The 25,614-nt window shown below is 43.7% G+C and overlaps 15 non-coding genes across 15 annotated transcripts; all 15 read left to right on the top strand.

Annotated features, from left to right (window-relative positions):
* Nucleotides 1-739: 739 nt before the first annotated feature.
* LOC115187221 (5S ribosomal RNA) lies at nt 740-857 on the top strand. The gene has a single exon (XR_003875963.1). It is a non-coding gene; the product is annotated as a 5S ribosomal RNA (ribosomal RNA).
* Nucleotides 858-4,497: 3,640 nt separating this feature from the next.
* On the top strand, nt 4,498-4,616 carry LOC115187215 (5S ribosomal RNA). Its single transcript, XR_003875957.1, has one exon. It is a non-coding gene; the product is annotated as a 5S ribosomal RNA (ribosomal RNA).
* Nucleotides 4,617-5,809: 1,193 nt separating this feature from the next.
* LOC115187214 (5S ribosomal RNA) lies at nt 5,810-5,928 on the top strand. The gene has a single exon (XR_003875956.1). It is a non-coding gene; the product is annotated as a 5S ribosomal RNA (ribosomal RNA).
* A 1,193-nt stretch (nt 5,929-7,121) lies between these two features.
* LOC115187213 (5S ribosomal RNA) lies at nt 7,122-7,240 on the top strand. Its single transcript, XR_003875955.1, has one exon. It is a non-coding gene; the product is annotated as a 5S ribosomal RNA (ribosomal RNA).
* Nucleotides 7,241-8,432: 1,192 nt separating this feature from the next.
* Nucleotides 8,433-8,551, top strand: LOC115187211 (5S ribosomal RNA). The gene has a single exon (XR_003875954.1). It is a non-coding gene; the product is annotated as a 5S ribosomal RNA (ribosomal RNA).
* A 1,194-nt stretch (nt 8,552-9,745) lies between these two features.
* On the top strand, nt 9,746-9,864 carry LOC115187210 (5S ribosomal RNA). The gene has a single exon (XR_003875953.1). It is a non-coding gene; the product is annotated as a 5S ribosomal RNA (ribosomal RNA).
* Nucleotides 9,865-11,056: 1,192 nt separating this feature from the next.
* Nucleotides 11,057-11,175, top strand: LOC115187209 (5S ribosomal RNA). The gene has a single exon (XR_003875952.1). It is a non-coding gene; the product is annotated as a 5S ribosomal RNA (ribosomal RNA).
* Nucleotides 11,176-12,368: 1,193 nt separating this feature from the next.
* Nucleotides 12,369-12,487, top strand: LOC115187208 (5S ribosomal RNA). The gene has a single exon (XR_003875951.1). It is a non-coding gene; the product is annotated as a 5S ribosomal RNA (ribosomal RNA).
* Nucleotides 12,488-13,679: 1,192 nt separating this feature from the next.
* LOC115187207 (5S ribosomal RNA) lies at nt 13,680-13,798 on the top strand. The gene has a single exon (XR_003875950.1). It is a non-coding gene; the product is annotated as a 5S ribosomal RNA (ribosomal RNA).
* A 1,191-nt stretch (nt 13,799-14,989) lies between these two features.
* LOC115187206 (5S ribosomal RNA) lies at nt 14,990-15,108 on the top strand. The gene has a single exon (XR_003875949.1). It is a non-coding gene; the product is annotated as a 5S ribosomal RNA (ribosomal RNA).
* A 1,195-nt stretch (nt 15,109-16,303) lies between these two features.
* On the top strand, nt 16,304-16,422 carry LOC115187204 (5S ribosomal RNA). Its single transcript, XR_003875947.1, has one exon. It is a non-coding gene; the product is annotated as a 5S ribosomal RNA (ribosomal RNA).
* Nucleotides 16,423-17,604: 1,182 nt separating this feature from the next.
* Nucleotides 17,605-17,723, top strand: LOC115187203 (5S ribosomal RNA). The gene has a single exon (XR_003875946.1). It is a non-coding gene; the product is annotated as a 5S ribosomal RNA (ribosomal RNA).
* Nucleotides 17,724-18,915: 1,192 nt separating this feature from the next.
* On the top strand, nt 18,916-19,034 carry LOC115187202 (5S ribosomal RNA). The gene has a single exon (XR_003875945.1). It is a non-coding gene; the product is annotated as a 5S ribosomal RNA (ribosomal RNA).
* A 1,193-nt stretch (nt 19,035-20,227) lies between these two features.
* Nucleotides 20,228-20,346, top strand: LOC115187201 (5S ribosomal RNA). Its single transcript, XR_003875944.1, has one exon. It is a non-coding gene; the product is annotated as a 5S ribosomal RNA (ribosomal RNA).
* A 1,194-nt stretch (nt 20,347-21,540) lies between these two features.
* On the top strand, nt 21,541-21,659 carry LOC115187200 (5S ribosomal RNA). Its single transcript, XR_003875943.1, has one exon. It is a non-coding gene; the product is annotated as a 5S ribosomal RNA (ribosomal RNA).
* The last annotated feature ends 3,955 nt before the right edge of the window (nt 21,660-25,614 follow it).

The following is a 25,614-nucleotide window of genomic DNA, read 5'->3' as shown; positions in this document are numbered from 1 at the left end:
ATTTTGGGGTGTAGTTACCCTTTAAACCCAAGTGTGCGCCAGAAAGAGACCTTTGTTTGGTTAAGCGGTGTTGCTGTAGCGCTCATGTGATTGCGGAGTTTGCAAAACAAATGGCCACTGGATTGATGCAAATAATCATGATAATTCTGCCAGGCTGGCATAGGCTACTTTGCAGTTTACATTTAATTGAGAAGGTTTTGGGGGAAGCCTTTCCTTCTCTACCACAAGAAGGTTATCATTAGCCTCATCGCTAACGGCTACACAAAGTGTAGACATGCGCGCGCTCCGCACGAATGCGCACAGCAATTGGGCAGTCCTGTGCCGTTCGTGAAAGTTGCATGGAAAAACGAATCGCTGATGCATTTTGTTCAAGTCTTATGATTCACTTGGGCAAATGAATGCATTTTCTAACAAGTTGAAGGGATTTAATTGATTTCCTCCTTAGTTCAATACATTTTAGAATATTGTTGAATTTCGGTTAATGTCTGGATTCCGTGATTCCGTGTGGGCGAGCCGTATTTTCTAGGGCCCTAGTGTATGAAGTTGTCATAAGTGTCAACATAGGAAATGCCTCTCCCCCCCCCCCCCCCCCCCCCATCCCACAAGAGTCAAATATAGGGCGTGGAAATGTAAGCAAGGTTTGAGCTTTTTCAGAGTGTGTCACAAAGTGGACATTTCGCTGTCTCTTATGAGTGAGCGACACATTGACTTTATATAGTGTACCAAGAATTGTCCCTTCGCTACGGCCATACCAGCCTGAATACGCCCGATCTCGTCCGATCTCGGAAGCTAAGCAGGGTCGGGCCTGGTTAGTACTTGGATGGGAGACCGCCTGGGAATACCAGGTGCTGTAAGCTTTTTGCTCCAGTAGAGGGTTCTCTTGTGTCATGCATGGAGCAACTGCCTTTTATTTATGGCCCTAATAATATTGTGTCTTTTTATTGGACTAAATGCAGTTTGTTAGCGCTTCCCTGCCTGATCAAATCAAATCAAATATTGGACAGTGCGTTTCCCTCAAAATGTAGGCAGTACATTCAGCAATTTCTTTTTAGTCTAGGAGACTGTCACTGTGTGTAGTCCATTAGGGCCCAGTAAAATCCCTTCAATGTTTTGCCTGATTCCCCCAAAGTCCCCCTTTTTCTCCGTTTTACATTTCCCCGTTGACCGTTGTCCCTGTTTCTGCAGGTTTTCAACCTCAAAAGTACACCTTTGTAATAGAAATATAACACGTTTGGATGTTCTATGTCCACGACATTGTTTAAAGCCTATCAGGAGACCACTTTTGAGGTCTGGGAAAAATGGAAGACATTTCGATTTTGGGGTGTAGTTACCCTTTAAACCCAAGTGTGCGCCAGAAAGAGACCTTTGTTTGGTTAAGCGGTGTTGCTGTAGCGCTCATGTGATTGCGGAGTTTGCAAAACAAATGGCCACTGGATTGAATGCAAATAATCATGATATAATTCTGCCAGGCTGGCATAGGCTACTTTGCAGTTTACATTTAATTGAGAAGGTTTTGGGGGAAGCCTTTCCTTCTCTAACCACAAGAAGGTTATCATTAGCCTCATCGCTAACGGCTACACAAAGTGTAGACATGCGCGCGCTCCGCACGAATGCGCACAGCAATTGGGCAGTCCTGTGCCGTTTCGTGAAAGTTGCATGGAAAAACGAATCGCTGATGCATTTTGTTCAAGTCTTATGATTCACTTGGGCAAATGAATGCATTTTCTAACAAGTTGAAGGGATTTAATTGATTTCCTCCTTAGTTCAATACATTTTAGAATATTGTTGAATTTCGGTTTAATGTCTGGATTCCGTGATTCCGTGTGGGCGAGCCGTATTTTCTAGGGCCCTAGTGTATGAAGTTGTCATAAGTGTCAACATAGGATATGCCCTCTCCCCCCCCCCCCATCCCACAAGAGTCAAATATAGGGCGTGGAAATGTAAGCAAGGTTTGAGCTTTTTCAGAGTGTGTCACAAAGTGGACATTTCGCTGTCTCTTATGAGTGAGCGGCACATTGACTTTATATAGTGTACCAAGAATTGTCCCTTCGCTTACGGCCATACCAGCCTGGGGGCGCTATTCCTGATTGGAGAAGTGACGACAGGTGCGAGTAATTGAGCTGTGAGCGAGTGTTTGCTTGAGAGTGTTTGCTCGAGAGCTATTTTTGTTTATTTTTTGGATTTTGACATATAATTTATTGTTTTTTTCATTTGAATAGTTTTAAGTTTGGTTAGTTTTCCCCCCCTGCAGTTTTGCTGCTTGGGGGAGGTTTTTTTCGGTTTCATTTTTTGATTTACAATGACGGACAACATGGCAACGACAAACGGAATGGACAAGGACAACGAAAATGCGCAACGGAAGGATAATGAAAATAAAGGAGGAATGAAATATGGAAAAGAATACACGGTGGCAATTGAGTTGGTGGGAGAAGAAAAGGTGACGACGATGGAATTACTAGAGCAATTAAGGAGACGTGTGGAGAGGTGGTGGGATGCCGAATGAAAGGAGACAAGAAGTATGAAATTACGATGAGAAACGGAAAAGGTAAAGAACGTCTAATGGACGGTTTAAGGATAAAGGACACCAGGATTCTGGCGAGAGATGTGAATGTCAATGAATTGGTGGTGTCTTTATGAATCTCCCGGTATATATAGAAGATAAAGTTATACTGGACAAGCTGAGTAGCTGGGGAGTAACGGCCGTCTCGGAGATAAGGAGGAGAGTTTGGCCTGGAACGGAGGTGGTTGACGGGACACGTTTTTGTAAAGTAAATTTACGGAAAAAGTCCAATCATTGCCATATTCCACAAAAATTGAGACGCTGGAGGGAACTGAATACTTCAGGGTTATTCATGACAACAGGTCAGAGTTTGTCGGTTGTGTATTCAACCAGGGCACATAGTCAAAGACTGCCCTGAATTCAAGTGCTTTAAGTGCGGTAATCAAGGCCATTACGCTAGAGATGTATCGGAGAGAAGGAAAGGAATTTTTGTGGCAGATGCAGAAAGAGATTGACGGAGTGCAACTGTGGAGAGGTTATGACTGAAGAGGGGAGTCAAGTACTATTCGAGGAAGCAGTTGTACTGTGGAAGAGGAGAAGAAGATGGAGGAGAGGACGTGGTGGAGGGTGGAGAGACGGAGGAAGGAAGAAGGGAGAAGAAGGAAGACCAGAAGATGAACGAAATTGGAGCAGCATGGATTCGGAAATAAGAAGATGGAGTTTTAACGCCCGATCTCGTCCGATCTCGGAAGCTAAGCAGGGTCGTGGCCTGGTTAGTACTTGGATGGGAGACCGCCTGGGACTACCAGGTGCTGTAAGCTTTTTGCTCCAGTAGAGGGTTCTCTTGTGTCATGCATGGAGCAACTGCCTTTTATTTATGGCCCCTAATAATATTGTGTCTTTTTATTGGACTAAATGCAGTTTGTTAGCGCTTCCCTGCCCTGATCAAATCAAATCAATATTGGACAGTGCGTTTTCCCTCAAATGTAGGCAGTACATTCAGCATTTCTTTTTAGTCTAGGAGACTGTCAATGTGTGTAGTCCATTAGGGCCCAGTAAAATCCCTTCAATGTTTTGCCTGATTCCCCCAAAGTCCCCCTTTTCTCCGTTTACATTTCCCCGTTGACCGTTTGTCCCTGTTTCTGCAGGTTTTCAACCTCAAAAGTACACCTTTGTAATAGAAATATAACACGTTTGGATGTTCTATGTCCACGACATTGTTTAAAGCCTATCAGGAGACCACTTTTGAGGTCTGGGAAAAATGGAAGACATTTCGATTTTGGGGTGTAGTTACCCTTTAAACCCAAGTGTGCGCCAGAAAGAGACCTTTGTTTGGTTAAGCGGTGTTGCTGTAGCGCTCATGTGATTGCGGAGTTTGCAAAACAAATGGCCACTGGATTGATGCAAATAATCATGATATAATTCTGCCAGGCTGGCATAGGCTACTTTGCAGTTTACATTTAATTGAGAAGGTTTTGGGGGAAGCCTTTCCTTCTCTACCACAAGAAGGTTATCATTAGCCTCATCGCTAACGGCTACACAAAGTGTAGACATGCGCGCGCTCCGCACGAATGCGCACAGCAATTGGGCAGTCCTGTGCCGTTCGTGAAAGTTGCATGGAAAAACGAATCGCTGATGCATTTTGTTCAAGTCTTATGATTCACTTGGGCAAATGAATGCATTTTCTAACAAGTTGAAGGGATTTAATTGATTTCCTCCTTAGTTCAATACATTTTAGAATATTGTTGAATTTCGGTTTAATGTCTGGATTCCGTTATGGCGAGCCGTATTTTCTAGGGCCCTAGTGTATGAAGTTGTCATAAGTGTCAACATAGGATATGCCCTCTCCCCCCCCCCCCACAAGAGTCAAATATAGGGCGTGGAAATGTAAGCAAGGTTTGAGCTTTTTCAGAGTGTGTCACAAAGTGGACATTTCGCTGTCTCTTATGAATGAGCGACACATTGACTTTATATAGTGTACCAAGAATTGTCCCTTCGCTTACGGCCATACCAGCCTGAATACGCCCGATCTCGTCCGATCTCGGAAGCTAAGCAGGGTCGGGCCTGGTTAGTACTTGGATGGGAGACCGCCTGGGAATACCAGGTGCTGTAAGCTTTTTGCTCCAGTAGAGGGTTCTCTTGTGTCATGCATGGAGCAACTGCCTTTTATTTATGGCCCTAATAATATTGTGTCTTTTTATTGGACTAAATGCAGTTTGTTAGCGCTTCCCTGCCCTGATCAAATCAAATCAAATATTGGACAGTGCGTTTCCCTCAAAATGTAGGCAGTACATTCAGCATTTCTTTTTAGTCTAGGAGACTGTCAATGTGTGTAGTCCATTAGGGCCCAGTAAAATCCCTTCAATGTTTTGCCTGATTCCCCCAAAGTCCCCCTTTTCTCCGTTTACATTTCCCCGTTGACCGTTTGTCCCTGTTTCTGCAGGTTTTCAACCTCAAAAGTACACCTTTGTAATAGAAATATAACACGTTTGGATGTTCTATGTCCACGACATTGTTTAAAGCCTATCAGGAGACCACTTTTGAGGTCTGGGAAAAATGGAAGACATTTCGATTTTGGGGTGTAGTTACCCTTTAAACCCAAGTGTGCGCCAGAAAGAGACCTTTGTTTGGTTAAGCGGTGTTGCTGTAGCGCTCATGTGATTGCGGAGTTTGCAAAACAAATGGCCACTGGATTGATGCAAATAATCATGATATAATTCTGCCAGGCTGGCATAGGCTACTTTGCAGTTTACATTTAATTGAGAAGGTTTTGGGGGAAGCCTTTCCTTCTCTACCACAAGAAGGTTATCATTAGCCTCATCGCTAACGGCTACACAAAGTGTAGACATGCGCGCGCTCCGCACGAATGCGCACAGCAATTGGGCAGTCCTGTGCCGTTCGTGAAAGTTGCATGGAAAAACGAATCGCTGATGCATTTTGTTCAAGTCTTATGATTCACTTGGGCAAATGAATGCATTTTCTAACAAGTTGAAGGGATTTAATTGATTTCCTCCTTAGTTCAATACATTTTAGAATATTGTTGAATTTCGGTTTAATGTCTGGATTCCGTGATTCCGTGTGGGCGAGCCGTATTTTCTAGGGCCCTAGTGTATGAAGTTGTCATAAGTGTCAACATAGGATATGCCCTCTCCCCCCCCCCCCCCCCATCCACAAGAGTCAAATATAGGGCGTGGAAATGTAAGCAAGGTTTGAGCTTTTTCAGAGTGTGTCACAAAGTGGACATTTCGCTGTCTCTTATGAGTGAGCGACACATTGACTTTATATAGTGTACCAAGAATTGTCCCTTTCGCTTACGGCCATACCAGCCTGAATACGCCCGATCTCGTCCGATCTCGGAAGCTAAGCAGGGTCGGGCCTGGTTAGTACTTGGATGGGAGACCGCCTGGGAATACCAGGTGCTGTAAGCTTTTTGCTCCAGTAGAGGGTTCTCTTGTGTCATGCATGGAGCAACTGCCTTTTATTTATGGCCCTAATAATATTGTGTCTTTTTATTGGACTAAATGCAGTTTGTTAGCGCTTCCCTGCCCTGATCAAATCAAATCAAATATTGGACAGTGCGTTTCCCTCAAAATGTAGGCAGTACATTCAGCATTTCTTTTTAGTCTAGGAGACTGTCAATGTGTGTAGTCCATTAGGGCCCAGTAAAATCCCTTCAATGTTTTGCCTGATTCCCCCAAAGTCCCCCTTTTCTCCGTTTACATTTCCCCGTTGACCGTTTGTCCCTGTTTCTGCAGGTTTTCAACCTCAAAAGTACACCTTTGTAATAGAAATATAACACGTTTGGATGTTCTATGTCCACGACATTGTTTAAAGCCTATCAGGAGACCACTTTTGAGGTCTGGGAAAAATGGAAGACATTTCGATTTTGGGGTGTAGTTACCCTTTAAACCCAAGTGTGCGCCAGAAAGAGACCTTTGTTTGGTTAAGCGGTGTTGCTGTAGCGCTCATGTGATTGCGGAGTTTGCAAAACAAATGGCCACTGGATTGATGCAAATAATCATGATATAATTCTGCCAGGCTGGCATAGGCTACTTTGCAGTTTACATTTAATTGAGAAGGTTTTGGGGGAAGCCTTTCCTTCTCTACCACAAGAAGGTTATCATTAGCCTCATCGCTAACGGCTACACAAAGTGTAGACATGCGCGCTCTCCGCACGAATGCGCACAGCAATTGGGCAGTCCTGTGCCGTTCGTGAAAGTTGCATGGAAAAACGAATCGCTGATGCATTTTGTTCAAGTCTTATGATTCACGTGGGCAAATGAATGCATTTTCTAACAAGTTGAAGGGATTTAATTGATTTCCTCCTTAGTTCAATACATTTTAGAATATTGTTGAATTTCGGTTTAATGTCTGGATTCCGTGATTCCGTGTGGGCGAGCCGTATTTTCTAGGGCCCTAGTGTATGAAGTTGTCATAAGTGTCAACATAGGATATGCCCTCTCCCCCCCCCCCCCCCCATCCCACAAGAGTCAAATATAGGGCGTGGAAATGTAAGCAAGGTTTGAGCTTTTTCAGAGTGTGTCACAAAGTGGACATTTCGCTGTCTCTTATGAGTGAGCGACACATTGACTTTATATAGTGTACCAAGAATTGTCCCTTTGCTTACGGCCATACCAGCCTGAATACGCCCGATCTCGTCCGATCTCGGAAGCTAAGCAGGGTCGGGCCTGGTTAGTACTTGGATGGGAGACCGCCTGGGAATACCAGGTGCTGTAAGCTTTTTGCTCCAGTAGAGGGTTCTCTTGTGTCATGCATGGAGCAACTGCCTTTTATTTATGGCCCTAATAATATTGTGTCTTTTTATTGGACTAAATGCAGTTTGTTAGCGCTTCCCTGCCCTGATCAAATCAAATCAAATATTGGACAGTGCGTTTCCCTCAAAATGTAGGCAGTACATTCAGCATTTCTTTTTAGTCTAGGAGACTGTCAATGTGTGTAGTCCATTAGGGCCCAGTAAAATCCCTTCAATGTTTTGCCTGATTCCCCCAAAGTCCCCCTTTTCTCCGTTTACATTTCCCCGTTGACCGTTTGTCCCTGTTTCTGCAGGTTTTCAACCTCAAAAGTACACCTTTGTAATAGAAATATAACACGTTTGGATGTTCTATGTCCACGACATTGTTTAAAGCCTATCAGGAGACCACTTTTGAGGTCTGGGAAAAATGGAAGACATTTCGATTTTGGGGTGTAGTTACCCTTTAAACCCAAGTGTGCGCCAGAAAGAGACCTTTGTTTGGTTAAGCGGTGTTGCTGTAGCGCTCATGTGATTGCGGAGTTTGCAAAACAAATGGCCACTGGATTGATGCAAATAATCATGATATAATTCTGCCAGGCTGGCATAGGCTACTTTGCAGTTTACATTTAATTGAGAAGGTTTTGGGGGAAGCCTTTCCTTCTCTACCACAAGAAGGTTATCATTAGCCTCATCGCTAACGGCTACACAAAGTGTAGACATGCGCGCGCTCCGCACGAATGCGCACAGCAATTGGGCAGTCCTGTGCCGTTCGTGAAAGTTGCATGGAAAAACGAATCGCTGATGCATTTTGTTCAAGTCTTATGATTCACTTGGGCAAATGAATGCATTTTCTAACAAGTTGAAGGGATTTAATTGATTTCCTCCTTAGTTCAATACATTTTAGAATATTGTTGAATTTCGGTTTAATGTCTGGATTCCGTGATTCCGTGTGGGCGAGCCGTATTTTCTAGGGCCCTAGTGTATGAAGTTGTCATAAGTGTCAACATAGGATATGCCCTCTACCCCCCCCCCCCCCATCCCACAAGAGTCAAATATAGGGCGTGGAAATGTAAGCAAGGTTTGAGCTTTTTCAGAGTGTGTCACAAAGTGGACATTTCGCTGTCTCTTATGAGTGAGCGACACATTGACTTTATATAGTGTACCAAGAATTGTCCCTTTGCTTACGGCCATACCAGCCTGAATACGCCCGATCTCGTCCGATCTCGGAAGCTAAGCAGGGTCGGGCCTGGTTAGTACTTGGATGGGAGACCGCCTGGGAATACCAGGTGCTGTAAGCTTTTTGCTCCAGTAGAGGGTTCTCTTGTGTCATGCATGGAGCAACTGCCTTTTATTTATGGCCCTAATAATATTGTGTATTTTTATTGGACTAAATGCAGTTTGTTAGCGCTTCCCTGCCCTGATCAAATCAAATCAAATATTGGACAGTGCGTTTCCCTCAAAATGTAGGCAGTACATTCAGCATTTCTTTTTAGTCTAGGAGACTGTCAATGTGTGTAGTCCATTAGGGCCCAGTAAAATCCCTTCAATGTTTTGCCTGATTCCCCCAAAGTCCCCCTTTTCTCCGTTTACATTTCCCCGTTGACCGTTTGTCCCTGTTTCTGCAGGTTTTCAACCTCAAAAGTACACCTTTGTAATAGAAATATAACACGTTTGGATGTTCTATGTCCACGACATTGTTTAAAGCCTATCAGGAGACCACTTTTGAGGTCTGGGAAAAATGGAAGACATTTCGATTTTGGGGTGTAGTTACCCTTTAAACCCAAGTGTGCGCCAGAAAGAGACCTTTGTTTGGTTAAGCGGTGTTGCTGTAGCGCTCATGTGATTGCGGAGTTTGCAAAACAAATGGCCACTGGATTGATGCAAATAATCATGATATAATTCTGCCAGGCTGGCATAGGCTACTTTGCAGTTTACATTTAATTGAGAAGGTTTTGGGGGAAGCCTTTCCTTCTCTACCACAAGAAGGTTATCATTAGCCTCATCGCTAACGGCTACACAAAGTGTAGACATGCGCGCGCTCCGCACGAATGCGCACAGCAATTGGGCAGTCCTGTGCCGTTCGTGAAAGTTGCATGGAAAAACGAATCGCTGATGCATTTTGTTCAAGTCTTATGATTCACTTGGGCAAATGAATGCATTTTCTAACAAGTTGAAGGGATTTAATTGATTTCCTCCTTAGTTCAATACATTTTAGAATATTGTTGAATTTCGGTTTAATGTCTGGATTCCGTGATTCCGTGTGGGCGAGCCGTATTTTCTAGGGCCCTAGTGTATGAAGTTGTCATAAGTGTCAACATAGGATATGCCCTCCCCCCCCCCCCCCCCCCCATCCCACAAGAGTCAAATATAGGGCGTGGAAATGTAAGCAAGGTTTGAGCTTTTTCAGAGTGTGTCACAAAGTGGACATTTCGCTGTCTCTTATGAGTGAGCGACACATTGACTTTATATAGTGTACCAAGAATTGTCCCTTCGCTTACGGCCATACCAGCCTGAATACGCCCGATCTCGTCCGATCTCGGAAGCTAAGCAGGGTCGGGCCTGGTTAGTACTTGGATGGGAGACCGCCTGGGAATACCAGGTGCTGTAAGCTTTTTGCTCCAGTAGAGGGTTCTCTTGTGTCATGCATGGAGCAACTGCCTTTTATTTATGGCCCTAATAATATTGTGTCTTTTTATTGGACTAAATGCAGTTTGTTAGCGCTTCCCTGCCCTGATCAAATCAAATCAAATATTGGACAGTGCGTTTCCCTCAAAATGTAGGCAGTACATTCAGCATTTCTTTTAGTCTAGGAGACTGTCAATGTGTGTAGTCCATTAGGGCCCAGTAAAATCCCTTCAATGTTTTGCCTGATTCCCCCAAAGTCCCCCTTTTCTCCGTTTACATTTCCCCGTTGACCGTTTGTCCCTGTTTCTGCAGGTTTTCAACCTCAAAAGTACACCTTTGTAATAGAAATATAACACGTTTGGATGTTCTATGTCCACGACATTGTTTAAAGCCTATCAGGAGACCACTTTTGAGGTCTGGGAAAAATGGAAGACATTTCGATTTTGGGGTGTAGTTACCCTTTAAACCCAAGTGTGCGCCAGAAAGAGACCTTTGTTTGGTTAAGCGGTGTTGCTGTAGCGCTCATGTGATTGCGGAGTTTGCAAAACAAATGGCCACTGGATTGATGCAAATAATCATGATATAATTCTGCCAGGCTGGCATAGGCTACTTTGCAGTTTACATTTAATTGAGAAGGTTTTGGGGGAAGCCTTTCCTTCTCTACCACAAGAAGGTTATCATTAGCCTCATCGCTAACGGCTACACAAAGTGTAGACATGCGCGCGCTCCGCACGAATGCGCACAGCAATTGGGCAGTCCTGTGCCGTTCGTGAAAGTTGCATGGAAAAACGAATCGCTGATGCATTTTGTTCAAGTCTTATGATTCACTTGGGCAAATGAATGCATTTTCTAACAAGTTGAAGGGATTTAATTGATTTCCTCCTTAGTTCAATACATTTTAGAATATTGTTGAATTTCGGTTTAATGTCTGGATTCCGTGATTCCGTGTGGGCGAGCCGTATTTTCTAGGGCCCTAGTGTATGAAGTTGTCATAAGTGTCAACATAGGATATGCCCTCTCCCCCCCCCCCCCCCCATCCCACAAGAGTCAAATATAGGGCGTGGAAATGTAAGCAAGGTTTGAGCTTTTTCAGAGTGTGTCACAAAGTGGACATTTCGCTGTCTCTTATGAGTGAGCGACACATTGACTTTATATAGTGTACCAAGAATTGTCCCTTCGCTTACGGCCATACCAGCCTGAATACGCCCGATCTCGTCCGATCTCGGAAGCTAAGCAGGGTCGGGCCTGGTTAGTACTTGGATGGGAGACCGCCTGGGAATACCAGGTGCTGTAAGCTTTTTGCTCCAGTAGAGGGTTCTCTTGTGTCATGCATGGAGCAACTGCCTTTTATTTATGGCCCTAATAATATTGTGTCTTTTTATTGGACTAAATGCAGTTTGTTAGTGCTTCCCTGCCCTGATCAAATCAAATCAAATATTGGACAGTGCGTTTCCCTCAAAATGTAGGCAGTACATTCAGCATTTCTTTTTAGTCTAGGAGACTGTCAATGTGTGTAGTCCATTAGGGCCCAGTAAAATCCCTTCAATGTTTTGCCTGATTCCCCCAAAGTCCCCCTTTTCTCCGTTTACATTTCCCCGTTGACCGTTTGTCCCTGTTTCTGCAGGTTTTCAACCTCAAAAGTACACCTTTGTAATAGAAATATAACACGTTTGGATGTTCTATGTCCACGACATTGTTTAAAGCCTATCAGGAGACCACTTTTGAGGTCTGGGAAAAATGGAAGACATTTCGATTTTGGGGTGTAGTTACCCTTTAAACCCAAGTGTGCGCCAGAAAGAGACCTTTGTTTGGTTAAGCGGTGTTGCTGTAGCGCTCATGTGATTGCGGAGTTTGCAAAACAAATGGCCACTGGATTGATGCAAATAATCATGATATAATTCTGCCAGGCTGGCATAGGCTACTTTGCAGTTTACATTTAATTGAGAAGGTTTTGGGGGAAGCCTTTCCTTCTCTACCACAAGAAGGTTATCATTAGCCTCATCGCTAACGGCTACACAAAGTGTAGACATGCGCGCGCTCCGCACGAATGCGCACAGCAATTGGGCAGTCCTGTGCCGTTCGTGAAAGTTGCATGGAAAAACGAATCGCTGATGCATTTTGTTCAAGTCTTATGATTCACTTGGGCAAATGAATGCATTTTCTAACAAGTTGAAGGGATTTAATTGATTTCCTCCTTAGTTCAATACATTTTAGAATATTGTTGAATTTCGGTTTAATGTCTGGATTCCGTGATTCCGTGTGGGCGAGCCGTATTTTCTAGGGCCCTAGTGTATGAAGTTGTCATAAGTGTCAACATAGGATATGCCCTCTCCCCCCCCCCCCCCCCATCCCACAAGAGTCAAATATAGGGCGTGGAAATGTAAGCAAGGTTTGAGCTTTTTCAGAGTGTGTCACAAAGTGGACATTTCGCTGTCTCTTATGAGTGAGCGACACATTGACTTTATATAGTGTACCAAGAATTGTCCCTTCGCTTACGGCCATACCAGCCTGAATACGCCCGATCTCGTCCGATCTCGGAAGCTAAGCAGGGTCGGGCCTGGTTAGTACTTGGATGGGAGACCGCCTGGGAATACCAGGTGCTGTAAGCTTTTTGCTCCAGTAGAGGGTTCTCTTGTGTCATGCATGGAGCAACTGCCTTTTATTTATGGCCCTAATAATATTGTGTCTTTTTATTGGACTAAATGCAGTTTGTTAGCGCTTCCCTGCCCTGATCAAATCAAATCAAATATTGGACAGTGCGTTTCCCTCAAAATGTAGGCAGTACATTCAGCATTTCTTTTTAGTCTAGGAGACTGTCAATGTGTGTAGTCCATTAGGGCCCAGTAAAATCCCTTCAATGTTTTGCCTGATTCCCCCAAAGTCCCCCTTTTCTCCGTTTACATTTCCCCGTTGACCGTTTGTCCCTGTTTCTGCAGGTTTTCAACCTCAAAAGTACACCTTTGTAATAGAAATATAACACGTTTGGATGTTCTATGTCCACGACATTGTTTAAAGCCTATCAGGAGACCACTTTTGAGGTCTGGGAAAAATGGAAGACATTTCGATTTTGGGGTGTAGTTACCCTTTAAACCCAAGTGTGCGCCAGAAAGAGACCTTTGTTTGGTTAAGCGGTGTTGCTGTAGCGCTCATGTGATTGCGGAGTTTGCAAAACAAATGGCCACTGGATTGATGCAAATAATCATGATATAATTCTGCCAGGCTGGCATAGGCTACTTTGCAGTTTACATTTAATTGAGAAGGTTTTGGGGGAAGCCTTTCCTTCTCTACCACAAGAAGGTTATCATTAGCCTCATCGCTAACGGCTACACAAAGTGTAGACATGCGCGCGCTCCGCACGAATGCGCACAGCAATTGGGCAGTCCTGTGCCGTTCGTGAAAGTTGCATGGAAAAACGAATCGCTGATGCATTTTGTTCAAGTCTTATGATTCACTTGGGCAAATGAATGCATTTTCTAACAAGTTGAAGGGATTTAATTGATTTCCTCCTTAGTTCAATACATTTTAGAATATTGTTGAATTTCGGTTTAATGTCTGGATTCCGTGATTCCGTGTGGGCGAGCCGTATTTTCTAGGGCCCTAGTGTATGAAGTTGTCATAAGTGTCAACATAGGATATGCCCTCCCCCCCCCCCCCCCCCATCCCACAAGAGTCAAATATAGGGCGTGGAAATGTAAGCAAGGTTTGAGCTTTTTCAGAGTGTGTCACAAAGTGGACATTTCGCTGTCTCTTATGAGTGAGCGACACATTGACTTTATATAGTGTACCAAGAATTGTCCCTTCGCTTACGGCCATACCAGCCTGAATACGCCCGATCTCGTCCGATCTCGGAAGCTAAGCAGGGTCGGGCCTGGTTAGTACTTGGATGGGAGACCGCCTGGGAATACCAGGTGCTGTAAGCTTTTTGCTCCAGTAGAGGGTTCTCTTGTGTCATGCATGGAGCAACTGCCTTTTATTTATGGCCCTAATAATATTGTGTCTTTTTATTGGACTAAATGCAGTTTGTTAGCGCTTCCCTGCCCTGATCAATCAAATCAAATATTGGACAGTGCGTTTCCCTCAAAATGTAGGCAGTACATTCAGCATTTCTTTTTAGTCTAGGAGACTGTCAATGTGTGTAGTCCATTAGGGCCCAGTAAAATCCCTTCAATGTTTTGCCTGATTCCCCCAAAGTCCCCCTTTTCTCCGTTTACATTTCCCCGTTGACCGTTTGTCCCTGTTTCTGCAGGTTTTCAACCTCAAAAGTACACCTTTGTAATAGAAATATAACACGTTTGGATGTTCTATGTCCACGACATTGTTTAAAGCCTATCAGGAGACCACTTTTGAGGTCTGGGAAAAATGGAAGACATTTCGATTTTGGGGTGTAGTTACCCTTTAAACCCAAGTGTGCGCCAGAAAGAGACCTTTGTTTGGTTAAGCGGTGTTGCTGTAGCGCTCATGTGATTGCGGAGTTTGCAAAACAAATGGCCACTGGATTGATGCAAATAATCATGATATAATTCTGCCAGGCTGGCATAGGCTACTTTGCAGTTTACATTTAATTGAGAAGGTTTTGGGGGAAGCCTTTCCTTCTCTACCACAAGAAGGTTATCATTAGCCTCATCGCTAACGGCTACACAAAGTGTAGACATGCGCGCGCTCCGCACGAATGCGCACAGCAATTGGGCAGTCCTGTGCCGTTCGTGAAAGTTGCATGGAAAAACGAATCGCTGATGCATTTTGTTCAAGTCTTATGATTCACTTGGGCAAATGAATGCATTTTCTAACAAGTTGAAGGGATTTAATTGATTTCCTCCTTAGTTCAATACATTTTAGAATATTGTTGAATTTCGGTTTAATGTCTGGATTCCGTGATTCCGTGTGGGCGAGCCGTATTTTCTAGGGCCCTAGTGTATGAAGTTGTCATAAGTGTCAACATAGGATATGCCCTCTCCCCCCCCCCCCCCCATCCCACAAGAGTCAAATATAGGGCGTGGAAATGTAAGCAAGGTTTGAGCTTTTTCAGAGTGTGTCACAAAGTGGACATTTCGCTGTCTCTTATGAGTGAGCGACACATTGACTTTATATAGTGTACCAAGAATTGTCCCTTCGCTTACGGCCATACCAGCCTGAATACGCCCGATCTCGTCCGATCTCGGAAGCTAAGCAGGGTCGGGCCTGGTTAGTACTTGGATGGGAGACCGCCTGGGAATACCAGGTGCTGTAAGCTTTTTGCTCCAGTAGAGGGTTCTCTTGTGTCATGCATGGAGCAACTGCCTTTTATTTATGGCCCTAATAATATTGTGTCTTTTTATTGGACTAAATGCAGTTTGTTAGCGCTTCCCTGCCCTGATCAAATCAAATCAAATATTGGACAGTGCGTTTCCCTCAAAATGTAGGCAGTACATTCAGCATTTCTTTTTAGTCTAGGAGACTGTCAATGTGTGTAGTCCATTAGGGCCCAGTAAAATCCCTTCAATGTTTTGCCTGATTCCCCCAAAGTCCCCCTTTTCTCCGTTTACATTTCCCCGTTGACCGTTTGTCCCTGTTTCTGCAGGTTTTCAACCTCAAAAGTACACCTTTGTAATAGAAATATAACACGTTTGGATGTTCTATGTCCACGACATTGTTTAAAGCCTATCAGGAGACCACTTTTGAGGTCTGGGAAAAATGGAAGACATTTCGATTTTGGGGTGTAGTTACCCTTTAAACCCAAGTGTGCGCCAGAAAGAGACCTTTGTTTGGTTAAGCGGTGTTGCTGTAGCGCTCATGTGATTGCGGAGTTTGCAAAACAAATGGCCACTGGATTGATGCAAATAATCATGATATAATTCTGCCAGGCTGGCATAGGCTACTTTGCAGTTTACATTTAATTGAGAAGGTTTTGGGGGAAGCCTTTCCTTCTCTACCACAAGAAGGTTATCATTAGCCTCATCGCTAACGGCTACACAAAGTGTAGACATGCGCGCGCTCCGCACGAATGCGCACAGCAATTGGGCAGTCCTGTGCCGTTCGTGAAAGTTGCATGGAAAAACGAATCGCTGATGCATTTTGTTCAAGTCTTATGATTCACTTGGGCAAATGAATGCATTTTCTAACAAGTTGAAGGGATTTAATTGATTTCCTCCTTAGTTCAATACATTTTAGAATATTGTTGAATTTCGGTTTAATGTCTGGATTCCGTGATTCCGTGTGGGCGAGCCGTATTTTCTAGGGCCCTAGTGTATGAAGTTGTCATAAGTGTCAACATAGGATATGCCCTCTCCCCCCCCCCCCCCCCCCATCCCACAAGAGTCAAATATAGGGCGTGGAAATGTAAGCAAGGTTTGAGCTTTTTCAGAGTGTGTCACAAAGTGGACATTTCGCTGTCTCTTATGAGTGAGCGACACATTGACTTTATATAGTGTACCAAGAATTGTCCCTTCGCTTACGGCCATACCAGCCTGAATACGCCCGATCTCGTCCGATCTCGGAAGCTAAGCAGGGTCGGGCCTGGTTAGTACTTGGATGGGAGACCGCCTGGGAATACCAGGTGCTGTAAGCTTTTTGCTCCAGTAGAGGGTTCTCTTGTGTCATGCATGGAGCAACTGCCTTTTATTTATGGCCCTAATAATATTGTGTCTTTTTATTGGACTAAATGCAGTTTGTTAGCGCTTCCCTGCCCTGATCAAATCAAATCAAATATTGGACAGTGCGTTTCCCTCAAAATGTAGGCAGTACATTCAGCATTTCTTTTTAGTCTAGGAGACTGTCAATGTGTGTAGTCCATTAGGGCCCAGTAAAATCCCTTCAATGTTTTGCCTGATTCCCCCAAAGTCCCCCTTTTCTCCGTTTACATTTCCCCGTTGACCGTTTGTCCCTGTTTCTGCAGGTTTTCAACCTCAAAAGTACACCTTTGTAATAGAAATATAACAAGTTTGGATGTTCTATGTCCACGACATTGTTTAAAGCCTATCAGGAGACCACTTTTGAGGTCTGGGAAAAATGGAAGACATTTCGATTTTGGGGTGTAGTTACCCTTTAAACCCAAGTGTGCGCCAGAAAGAGACCTTTGTTTGGTTAAGCGGTGTTGCTGTAGCGCTCATGTGATTGCGGAGTTTGCAAAACAAATGGCCACTGGATTGATGCAAATAATCATGATATAATTCTGCCAGGCTGGCATAGGCTACTTTGCAGTTAACATTTAATTGAGAAGGTTTTGGGGGAAGCCTTTCCTTCTCTACCACAAGAAGGTTATCATTAGCCTCATCGCTAACGGCTACACAAAGTGTAGACATGCGCGCGCTCCGCACGAATGCGCACAGCAATTGGGCAGTCCTGTGCCGTTCCTGAAAGTTGCATGGAAAAACGAATCGCTGATGCATTTTGTTCAAGTCTTATGATTCACTTGGGCAAATGAATGCATTTTCTAACAAGTTGAAGGGATTTAATTGATTTCCTCCTTAGTTCAATACATTTTAGAATATTGTTGAATTTCGGTTTAATGTCTGGATTCCGTTATGGCGAGCCGTATTTTCTAGGGCCCTAGTGTATGAAGTTGTCATAAGTGTCAACATAGGATATGCCCTCTCCCCCCCCCCCCCCCCCCACAAGAGTCAAATATAGGGCGTGGAAATGTAAGCAAGGTTTGAGCTTTTTCAGAGTGTGTCACAAAGTGGACATTTCGCTGTCTCTTATGAGTGAGCGACACATTGACTTTATATAGTGTACCAAGAATTGTCCCTTCGCTTACGGCCATACCAGCCTGAATACGCCCGATCTCGTCCGATCTCGGAAGCTAAGCAGGGTCGGGCCTGGTTAGTACTTGGATGGGAGACCGCCTGGGAATACCAGGTGCTGTAAGCTTTTTGCTCCAGTAGAGGGTTCTCTTGTGTCATGCATGGAGCAACTGCCTTTTATTTATGGCCCTAATAATATTGTGTCTTTTTATTGGACTAAATGCAGTTTGTTAGCGCTTCCCTGCCCTGATCAAATCAAATCAAATATTGGACAGTGCGTTTCCCTCAAAATGTAGGCAGTACATTCAGCATTTCTTTTTAGTCTAGGAGACTGTCAATGTGTGTAGTCCATTAGGGCCCAGTAAAATCCCTTCAATGTTTTGCCTGATTCCCCCAAAGTCCCCCTTTTCTCCGTTTACATTTCCCCGTTGACCGTTTGTCCCTGTTTCTGCAGGTTTTCAACCTCAAAAGTACACCTTTGTAATAGAAATATAACACGTTTGGATGTTCTATGTCCACGACATTGTTTAAAGCCTATCAGGAGACCACTTTTGAGGTCTGGGAAAAATGGAAGACATTTCGATTTTGGGGTGTAGTTACCCTTTAAACCCAAGTGTGCGCCAGAAAGAGACCTTTGTTTGGTTAAGCGGTGTTGCTGTAGCGCTCATGTGATTGCGGAGTTTGCAAAACAAATGGCCACTGGATTGATGCAAATAATCATGATATAATTCTGCCAGGCTGGCATAGGCTACTTTGCAGTTTACATTTAATTGAGAAGGTTTTGGGGGAAGCCTTTCCTTCTCTACCACAAGAAGGTTATCATTAGCCTCATCGCTAACGGCTACACAAAGTGTAGACATGCGCGCGCTCCGCACGAATGCGCACAGCAATTGGGCAGTCCTGTGCCGTTCGTGAAAGTTGCATGGAAAAACGAATCGCTGATGCATTTTGTTCAAGTCTTATGATTCACTTGGGCAAATGAATGCATTTTCTAACAAGTTGAAGGGATTTAATTGATTTCCTCCTTAGTTCAATACATTTTAGAATATTGTTGAATTTCGGTTTAATGTCTGGATTCCGTGATTCCGTGTGGGCGAGCCGTATTTTCTAGGGCCCTAGTGTATGAAGTTGTCATAAGTGTCAACATAGGATATGCCCTCTCCCCCCCCCCCCCCCATCCCACAAGAGTCAAATATAGGGCGTGGAAATGTAAGCAAGGTTTGAGCTTTTTCAGAGTGTGTCACAAAGTGGACATTTCGCTGTCTCTTATGAGTGAGCGACACATTGACTTTATATAGTGTACCAAGAATTGTCCCTTCGCTTACGGCCATACCAGCCTGAATACGCCCGATCTCGTCCGATCTCGGAAGCTAAGCAGGGTCGGGCCTGGTTAGTACTTGGATGGGAGACCGCCTGGGAATACCAGGTGCTGTAAGCTTTTTGCTCCAGTAGAGGGTTCTCTTGTGTCATGCATGGAGCAACTGCCTTTTATTTATGGCCCTAATAATATTGTGTCTTTTTATTGGACTAAATGCAGTTTGTTAGCGCTTCCCTGCCCTGATCAAATCAAATCAAATATTGGACAGTGCATTTCCCTCAAAATTTAGGCAGTACATTCAGCATTTCTTTTTAGTCTAGGAGACTGTCAATGTGTGTAGTCCATTAGGGCCCAGTAAAATCCCTTCAATGTTTTGCCTGATTCCCCCAAAGTCCCCCTTTTCTCCGTTTACATTTCCCCGTTGACCGTTTGTCCCTGTTTCTGCAGGTTTTCAACCTCAAAAGTACACCTTTGTAATAGAAATATAACACGTTTGGATGTTCTATGTCCACGACATTGTTTAAAGCCTATCAGGAGACCACTTTTGAGGTCTGGGAAAAATGGAAGACATTTCGATTTTGGGGTGTAGTTACCCTTTAAACCCAAGTGTGCGCCAGAAAGAGACCTTTGTTTGGTTAAGCGGTGTTGCTGTAGCGCTCATGTGATTGCGGAGTTTGCAAAACAAATGGCCACTGGATTGATGCAAATAATCATGATATAATTCTGCCAGGCTGGCATAGGCTACTTTGCAGTTTACATTTAATTGAGAAGGTTTTGGGGGAAGCCTTTCCTTCTCTACCACAAGAAGGTTATCATTAGCCTCATCGCTAACGGCTACACAAAGTGTAGACATGCGCGCGCTCCGCACGAATGCGCACAGCAATTGGGCAGTCCTGTGCCGTTCGTGAAAGTTGCATGGAAAAACGAATCGCTGATGCATTTTGTTCAAGTCTTATGATTCACTTGGGCAAATGAATGCATTTTCTAACAAGTTGAAGGGATTTAATTGATTTCCTCCTTAGTTCAATACATTTTAGAATATTGTTGAATTTCGGTTTAATGTCTGGATTCCGTGATTCCGTGTGGGCGAGCCGTATTTTCTAGGGCCCTAGTGTATGAAGTTGTCATAAGTGTCAACATAGGATATGCCCTCTCCCCCCCCCCCCCCCCATCCCACAAGAGTCAAATATAGGGCGTGGAAATGTAAGCAAGGTTTGAGCTTTTTCAGAGTGTGTCACAAAGTGGACATTTCGCTGTCTCTTATGAGTGAGCGACACATTGACTTTATATAGTGTACCAAGAATTGTCCCTTCGCTTACGGCCATACCAGCCTGAATACGCCCGATCTCGTCCGATCTCGGAAGCTAAGCAGGGTCGGGCCTGGTTAGTACTTGGATGGGAGACCGCCTGGGAATACCAGGTGCTGTAAGCTTTTTGCTCCAGTAGAGGGTTCTCTTGTGTCATGCATGGAGCAACTGCCTTTTATTTATGGCCCTAATAATATTGTGTCTTTTTATTGGACTAAATGCAGTTTGTTAGCGCTTCCCTGCCCTGATCAAATCAAATCAAATATTGGACAGTGCGTTTCCCTCAAAATGTAGGCAGTACATTCAGCATTTCTTTTTAGTCTAGGAGACTGTCAATGTGTGTAGTCCATTAGGGCCCAGTAAAATCCCTTCAATGTTTTGCCTGATTCCCCCAAAGTCCCCCTTTTCTCCGTTTACATTTCCCCGTTGACCGTTTGTCCCTGTTTCTGCAGGTTTTCAACCTCAAAAGTACACCTTTGTAATAGAAATATAACACGTTTGGATGTTCTATGTCCACGACATTGTTTAAAGCCTATCAGGAGACCACTTTTGAGGTCTGGGAAAAATGGAAGACATTTCGATTTTGGGGTGTAGTTACCCTTTAAACCCAAGTGTGCGCCAGAAAGAGACCTTTGTTTGGTTAAGCGGTGTTGCTGTAGCGCTCATGTGATTGCGGAGTTTGCAAAACAAATGGCCACTGGATTGATGCAAATAATCATGATATAATTCTGCCAGGCTGGCATAGGCTACTTTGCAGTTTACATTTAATTGAGAAGGTTTTGGGGGAAGCCTTTCCTTCTCTACCACAAGAAGGTTATCATTAGCCTCATCGCTAACGGCTACACAAAGTGTAGACATGCGCGCGCTCCGCACGAATGCGCACAGCAATTGGGCAGTCCTGTGCCGTTCGTGAAAGTTGCATGGAAAAACGAATCGCTGATGCATTTTGTTCAAGTCTTATGATTCACTTGGGCAAATGAATGCATTTTCTAACAAGTTGAAGGGATTTAATTGATTTCCTCCTTAGTTCAATACATTTTAGAATATTGTTGAATTTCGGTTTAATGTCTGGATTCCGTGATTCCGTGTGGGCGAGCCGTATTTTCTAGGGCCCTAGTGTATGAAGTTGTCATAAGTGTCAACATAGGATATGCCCTCTCCCCCCCCCCCCCCCCCATCCCACAAGAGTCAAATATAGGGCGTGGAAATGTAAGCAAGGTTTGAGCTTTTTCAGAGTGTGTCACAAAGTGGACATTTCGCTGTCTCTTATGAGTGAGCGACACATTGACTTTATATAGTGTACCAAGAATTGTCCCTTCGCTTACGGCCATACCAGCCTGAATACGCCCGATCTCGTCCGATCTCGGAAGCTAAGCAGGGTCGGGCCTGGTTAGTACTTGGATGGGAGACCGCCTGGGAATACCAGGTGCTGTAAGCTTTTTGCTCCAGTAGAGGGTTCTCTTGTGTCATGCATGGAGCAACTGCCTTTTATTTATGGCCCTAATAATATTGTGTCTTTTTATTGGACTAAATGCAGTTTGTTAGCGCTTCCCTGCCCTGATCAAATCAAATCAAATATTGGACAGTGCGTTTCCCTCAAAATGTAGGCAGTACATTCAGCATTTCTTTTTAGTCTAGGAGACTGTCAATGTGTGTAGTCCATTAGGGCCCAGTAAAATCCCTTCAATGTTTTGCCTGATTCCCCCAAAGTCCCCCTTTTCTCCGTTTACATTTCCCCGTTGACCGTTTGTCCCTGTTTCTGCAGGTTTTCAACCTCAAAAGTACACCTTTGTAATAGAAATATAACACGTTTGGATGTTCTATGTCCACGACATTGTTTAAAGCCTATCAGGAGACCACTTTTGAGGTCTGGGAAAAATGGAAGACATTTCGATTTTGGGGTGTAGTTACCCTTTAAACCCAAGTGTGCGCCAGAAAGAGACCTTTGTTTGGTTAAGCGGTGTTGCTGTAGCGCTCATGTGATTGTGGAGTTTGCAAAACAAATGGCCACTGGATTGATGCAAATAATCATGATATAATTCTGCCAGGCTGGCATAGGCTACTTTGCAGTTTACATTTAATTGAGAAGGTTTTGGGGGAAGCCTTTCCTTCTCTACCACAAGAAGGTTATCATTAGCCTCATCGCTAACGGCTACACAAAGTGTAGACATGCGCGCGCTCCGCACGAATGCGCACAGCAATTGGGCAGTCCTGTGCCGTTCCTGAAAGTTGCATGGAAAAACGAATCGCTGATGCATTTTGTTCAAGTCTTATGATTCACTTGGGCAAATGAATGCATTTTCTAACAAATTGAAGGGATTTAATTGATTTCCTCCTTAGTTCAATACATTTTGGAATATTGTTGAATTTCGGTTTAATGTCTGGATTCCGTTATGGCGAGCCGTATTTTCTAGGGCCCTAGTGTATGAAGTTGTCATAAGTGTCAACATAGGATATGCCCTCTCCCCCCCCCCCCCCCCCCCACAAGAGTCAAATATAGGGCGTGGAAATGTAAGCAAGGTTTGAGCTTTTTCAGAGTGTGTCACAAAGTGGACATTTCGCTGTCTCTTATGAGTGAGCGACACATTGACTTTATATAGTGTACCAAGAATTGTCCCTTCGCTTACGGCCATACCAGCCTGAATACGCCCTTCCGGTGAGTAAAACAGGTGCAGGTAATTACGCTGTAAGTGAGTGTTTGCTCGAGAGATATTTGTTTGATATTATTAGTTTATTGACGGACAATATCTGATTTTGAATTCAAATAAGTTTAAGTTTAGTGAGTTTTTTCCCCCCCTTGCAGTTCTGCTGCTTGGGGGTGAGTTTTTGAGACTTTTCTGATTTCTTAATGACGGACAACATGGCAACGAATAATGGAACGGATAAAGACAAAGGCAATGCGCAAAGTACAAAATTTGGAGCTGAAGGTGGCTTAAAATACGGCAAGGAACGAACGGTGGCGGTGGAATTGATGGGAGAAGACAAGATAACGACGATGGAATTACTAAGATCAATTAAAGATGTGTGCGGAGAGTTGGTGGGGTGCAGAATTAAAGGAGAAAGGAAATATGAAGTCACGATGCGGGATGCAAAAGGAAAAGAGCGTTTAATGGATGGGTTCAAGATCAAGAATACGAAGGTAATGGCAAGAGACGTGATGGCAAACGAACTCATAGTCTCGTTCATGAATTTGCCAGTCTATATCGAGGACGGCGCTATACTAGACAAATTGCGGAGCTGGGGTGTAGCGGCCGTGTCTGAAATCAGAAGGAGAGTTTGGCCGGGGACGGAAATCGTAGATGGGACGAGATACTGTAAGGTAAAGTTCACCGACACCGTGCAGTCTTTGCCGTATTCCACTAAGTTTGAGACACTGGAGGGTGGTGAATATTTCAGGGTGATACATGACAAGCAGGTTAGGGTGTGCCGCTTGTGTATTCAACCTGGACATATTTTAAAGGACTGCCCTGACTTTAGATGTTTTAAGTGCGGAAACCAGGGACACTATGCGAGGGAATGTGCTGGAGCGAGAGATAGGGCAGTTTGCGCAGGATGTCGGAAGAGAACTGACGAGTGCAACTGTGGAGAGGTTGCAAATGAGGAGGAGAGCCAGGACCTCTTTATGGAAGCTGATGAAGCACCGCGAGGAGAAGAAGAGGATGGGAAAGAGAATGTGGAGGAAGGTGGAGAGATGGAGAAGATGGAGCAGAAGACGGACGAAACAGGGAGCAGCATGGGTTCAGAGATGAGAAGAGGGAGTTTCCAGGAGGAGGGAGAGATCGAGCTGGGTGGAGGCACTGGGGACGCACAGATTTTGGGGGAAAGCTCAGCCCTTGCGAGTACCTCGGGGGGTGAAGATATGGAGGGAAGTTTGATTTTGACGACAGTACCAGAGACGGAGAGAGATACGGGGAGCACAACGGATGTGGGAGGAAATAAGTTGAGTTGGTTGGACGATATGGACTTGGAGGAGATATCTGATACGGACGATGGGGAAAAGGTAGAAAGACTAAGGGAAATATACAGGAAGAGGAAAGCGACGGGGGGAGAGAAGAAGGATGGAGGAGGAAAGAAACAGGACAAAAGGTAGAGGACAATGAAGGTATACTTTTTCATTTTATTATTTTTTGAAATGGTAAATTTTGTGTCCTTGAATGTAAATGGGTTAAGGACAATGGATAAATTTCAAAATATAGTGCAAATGGAAAATGTGGATATCTTATGTCTACAAGAGACGCATTGGGACAATGATTGTGTATTGAAAGTAAAACAAATATGGAGGGATTTTATTTTTGTTAATAATGGTAGAGGGAATTCTAGTGGGGTTGCTATTTTAGTGAGAAAGGATGTGGTGGACAAAGTGGTACATGTACATGATGATAATAATGGGAGGATTTTAGTTTTAGATTTTGAGTATATGGATATGAAGTTTAGAATTATAAATGTTTATGCGCCAAATAACGAAATAGAGCGCAAGGTTTTATTTATTGAAGTGGGACGATGGAGTGTGGGAAATTGTATTGTGGTGGGGGATTTTAATGTGAAATTGGACAGATTGGATATGACAAGGGGAGCAGCTTTTAGAAATGATGTATCAAGGGGTGTTTTAAAGAAGATGATGTTTGAGAAAAAACTTATTGACATATGGAGAGATGACAATCCCGATAAACGAGAATTTTCGAGAAGGCAGGTGGTATTAGGGGAATTAAAACAAACTAGAATAGATTTGATTTTAGTTAAAGAAAGTTGTAGGGATTTTATGAAAGATGTTAAGTATGTTTTTACAACTTTTAGTGACCATGCATGTTTAAGTTTCTCGGTGGGTTTAGACAAGGAAAGAATAGGAGGTGGTACGTGGTGTATGAATGCGAGTTATTTGGGGGATGAGGATTATTGTAAACAACTTAAATCGTTAATAACATGTGAAATGGAGGATAAGCAAAAAGGAAAGGATAAGTGTTTATGGTGGGACAAGGTTAAGGAAAAAATAAAAGTGTTTAGTATAAGATATGCAAGGAAAAAGAGAGGCAGGATGAAAAGAAAAGAAAATGAGTTGAGAGCTAAATTGGATGAAGAAATGGGCAAGTGTGACAGTGAACCTAATTATAATATAGAAAAGTTTTTAGAGTTGAAAGCAAAATTGAGTAAATATGACATGGATAAGTGTAAGGGGGCTATTATAAGAAGCAGAGCAAAGTATTTTCTGGAGGGGGAGAAATGCACTTCTTTTTTTCTTGGATTAGAGAAGAGTTTTCAAAGAAGAACATATCTTAGACAGATTGAAAATGTAAAGGGTGAAGTAGTAGATGATTATGTAGAGATTTTAGAGACAGTGCAGAATTTTTATAAGGACTTATTTAAGAAAGGGGAGGTGGATGAGGGGTGTGTACAGG

This window comes from Salmo trutta, unplaced genomic scaffold (genome assembly GCF_901001165.1).
Source record: "Salmo trutta unplaced genomic scaffold, fSalTru1.1, whole genome shotgun sequence".
Lineage (NCBI taxonomy): Eukaryota > Metazoa > Chordata > Actinopteri > Salmoniformes > Salmonidae > Salmo > Salmo trutta.
This window is presented reverse-complemented; position numbering and strand designations above follow the sequence as displayed.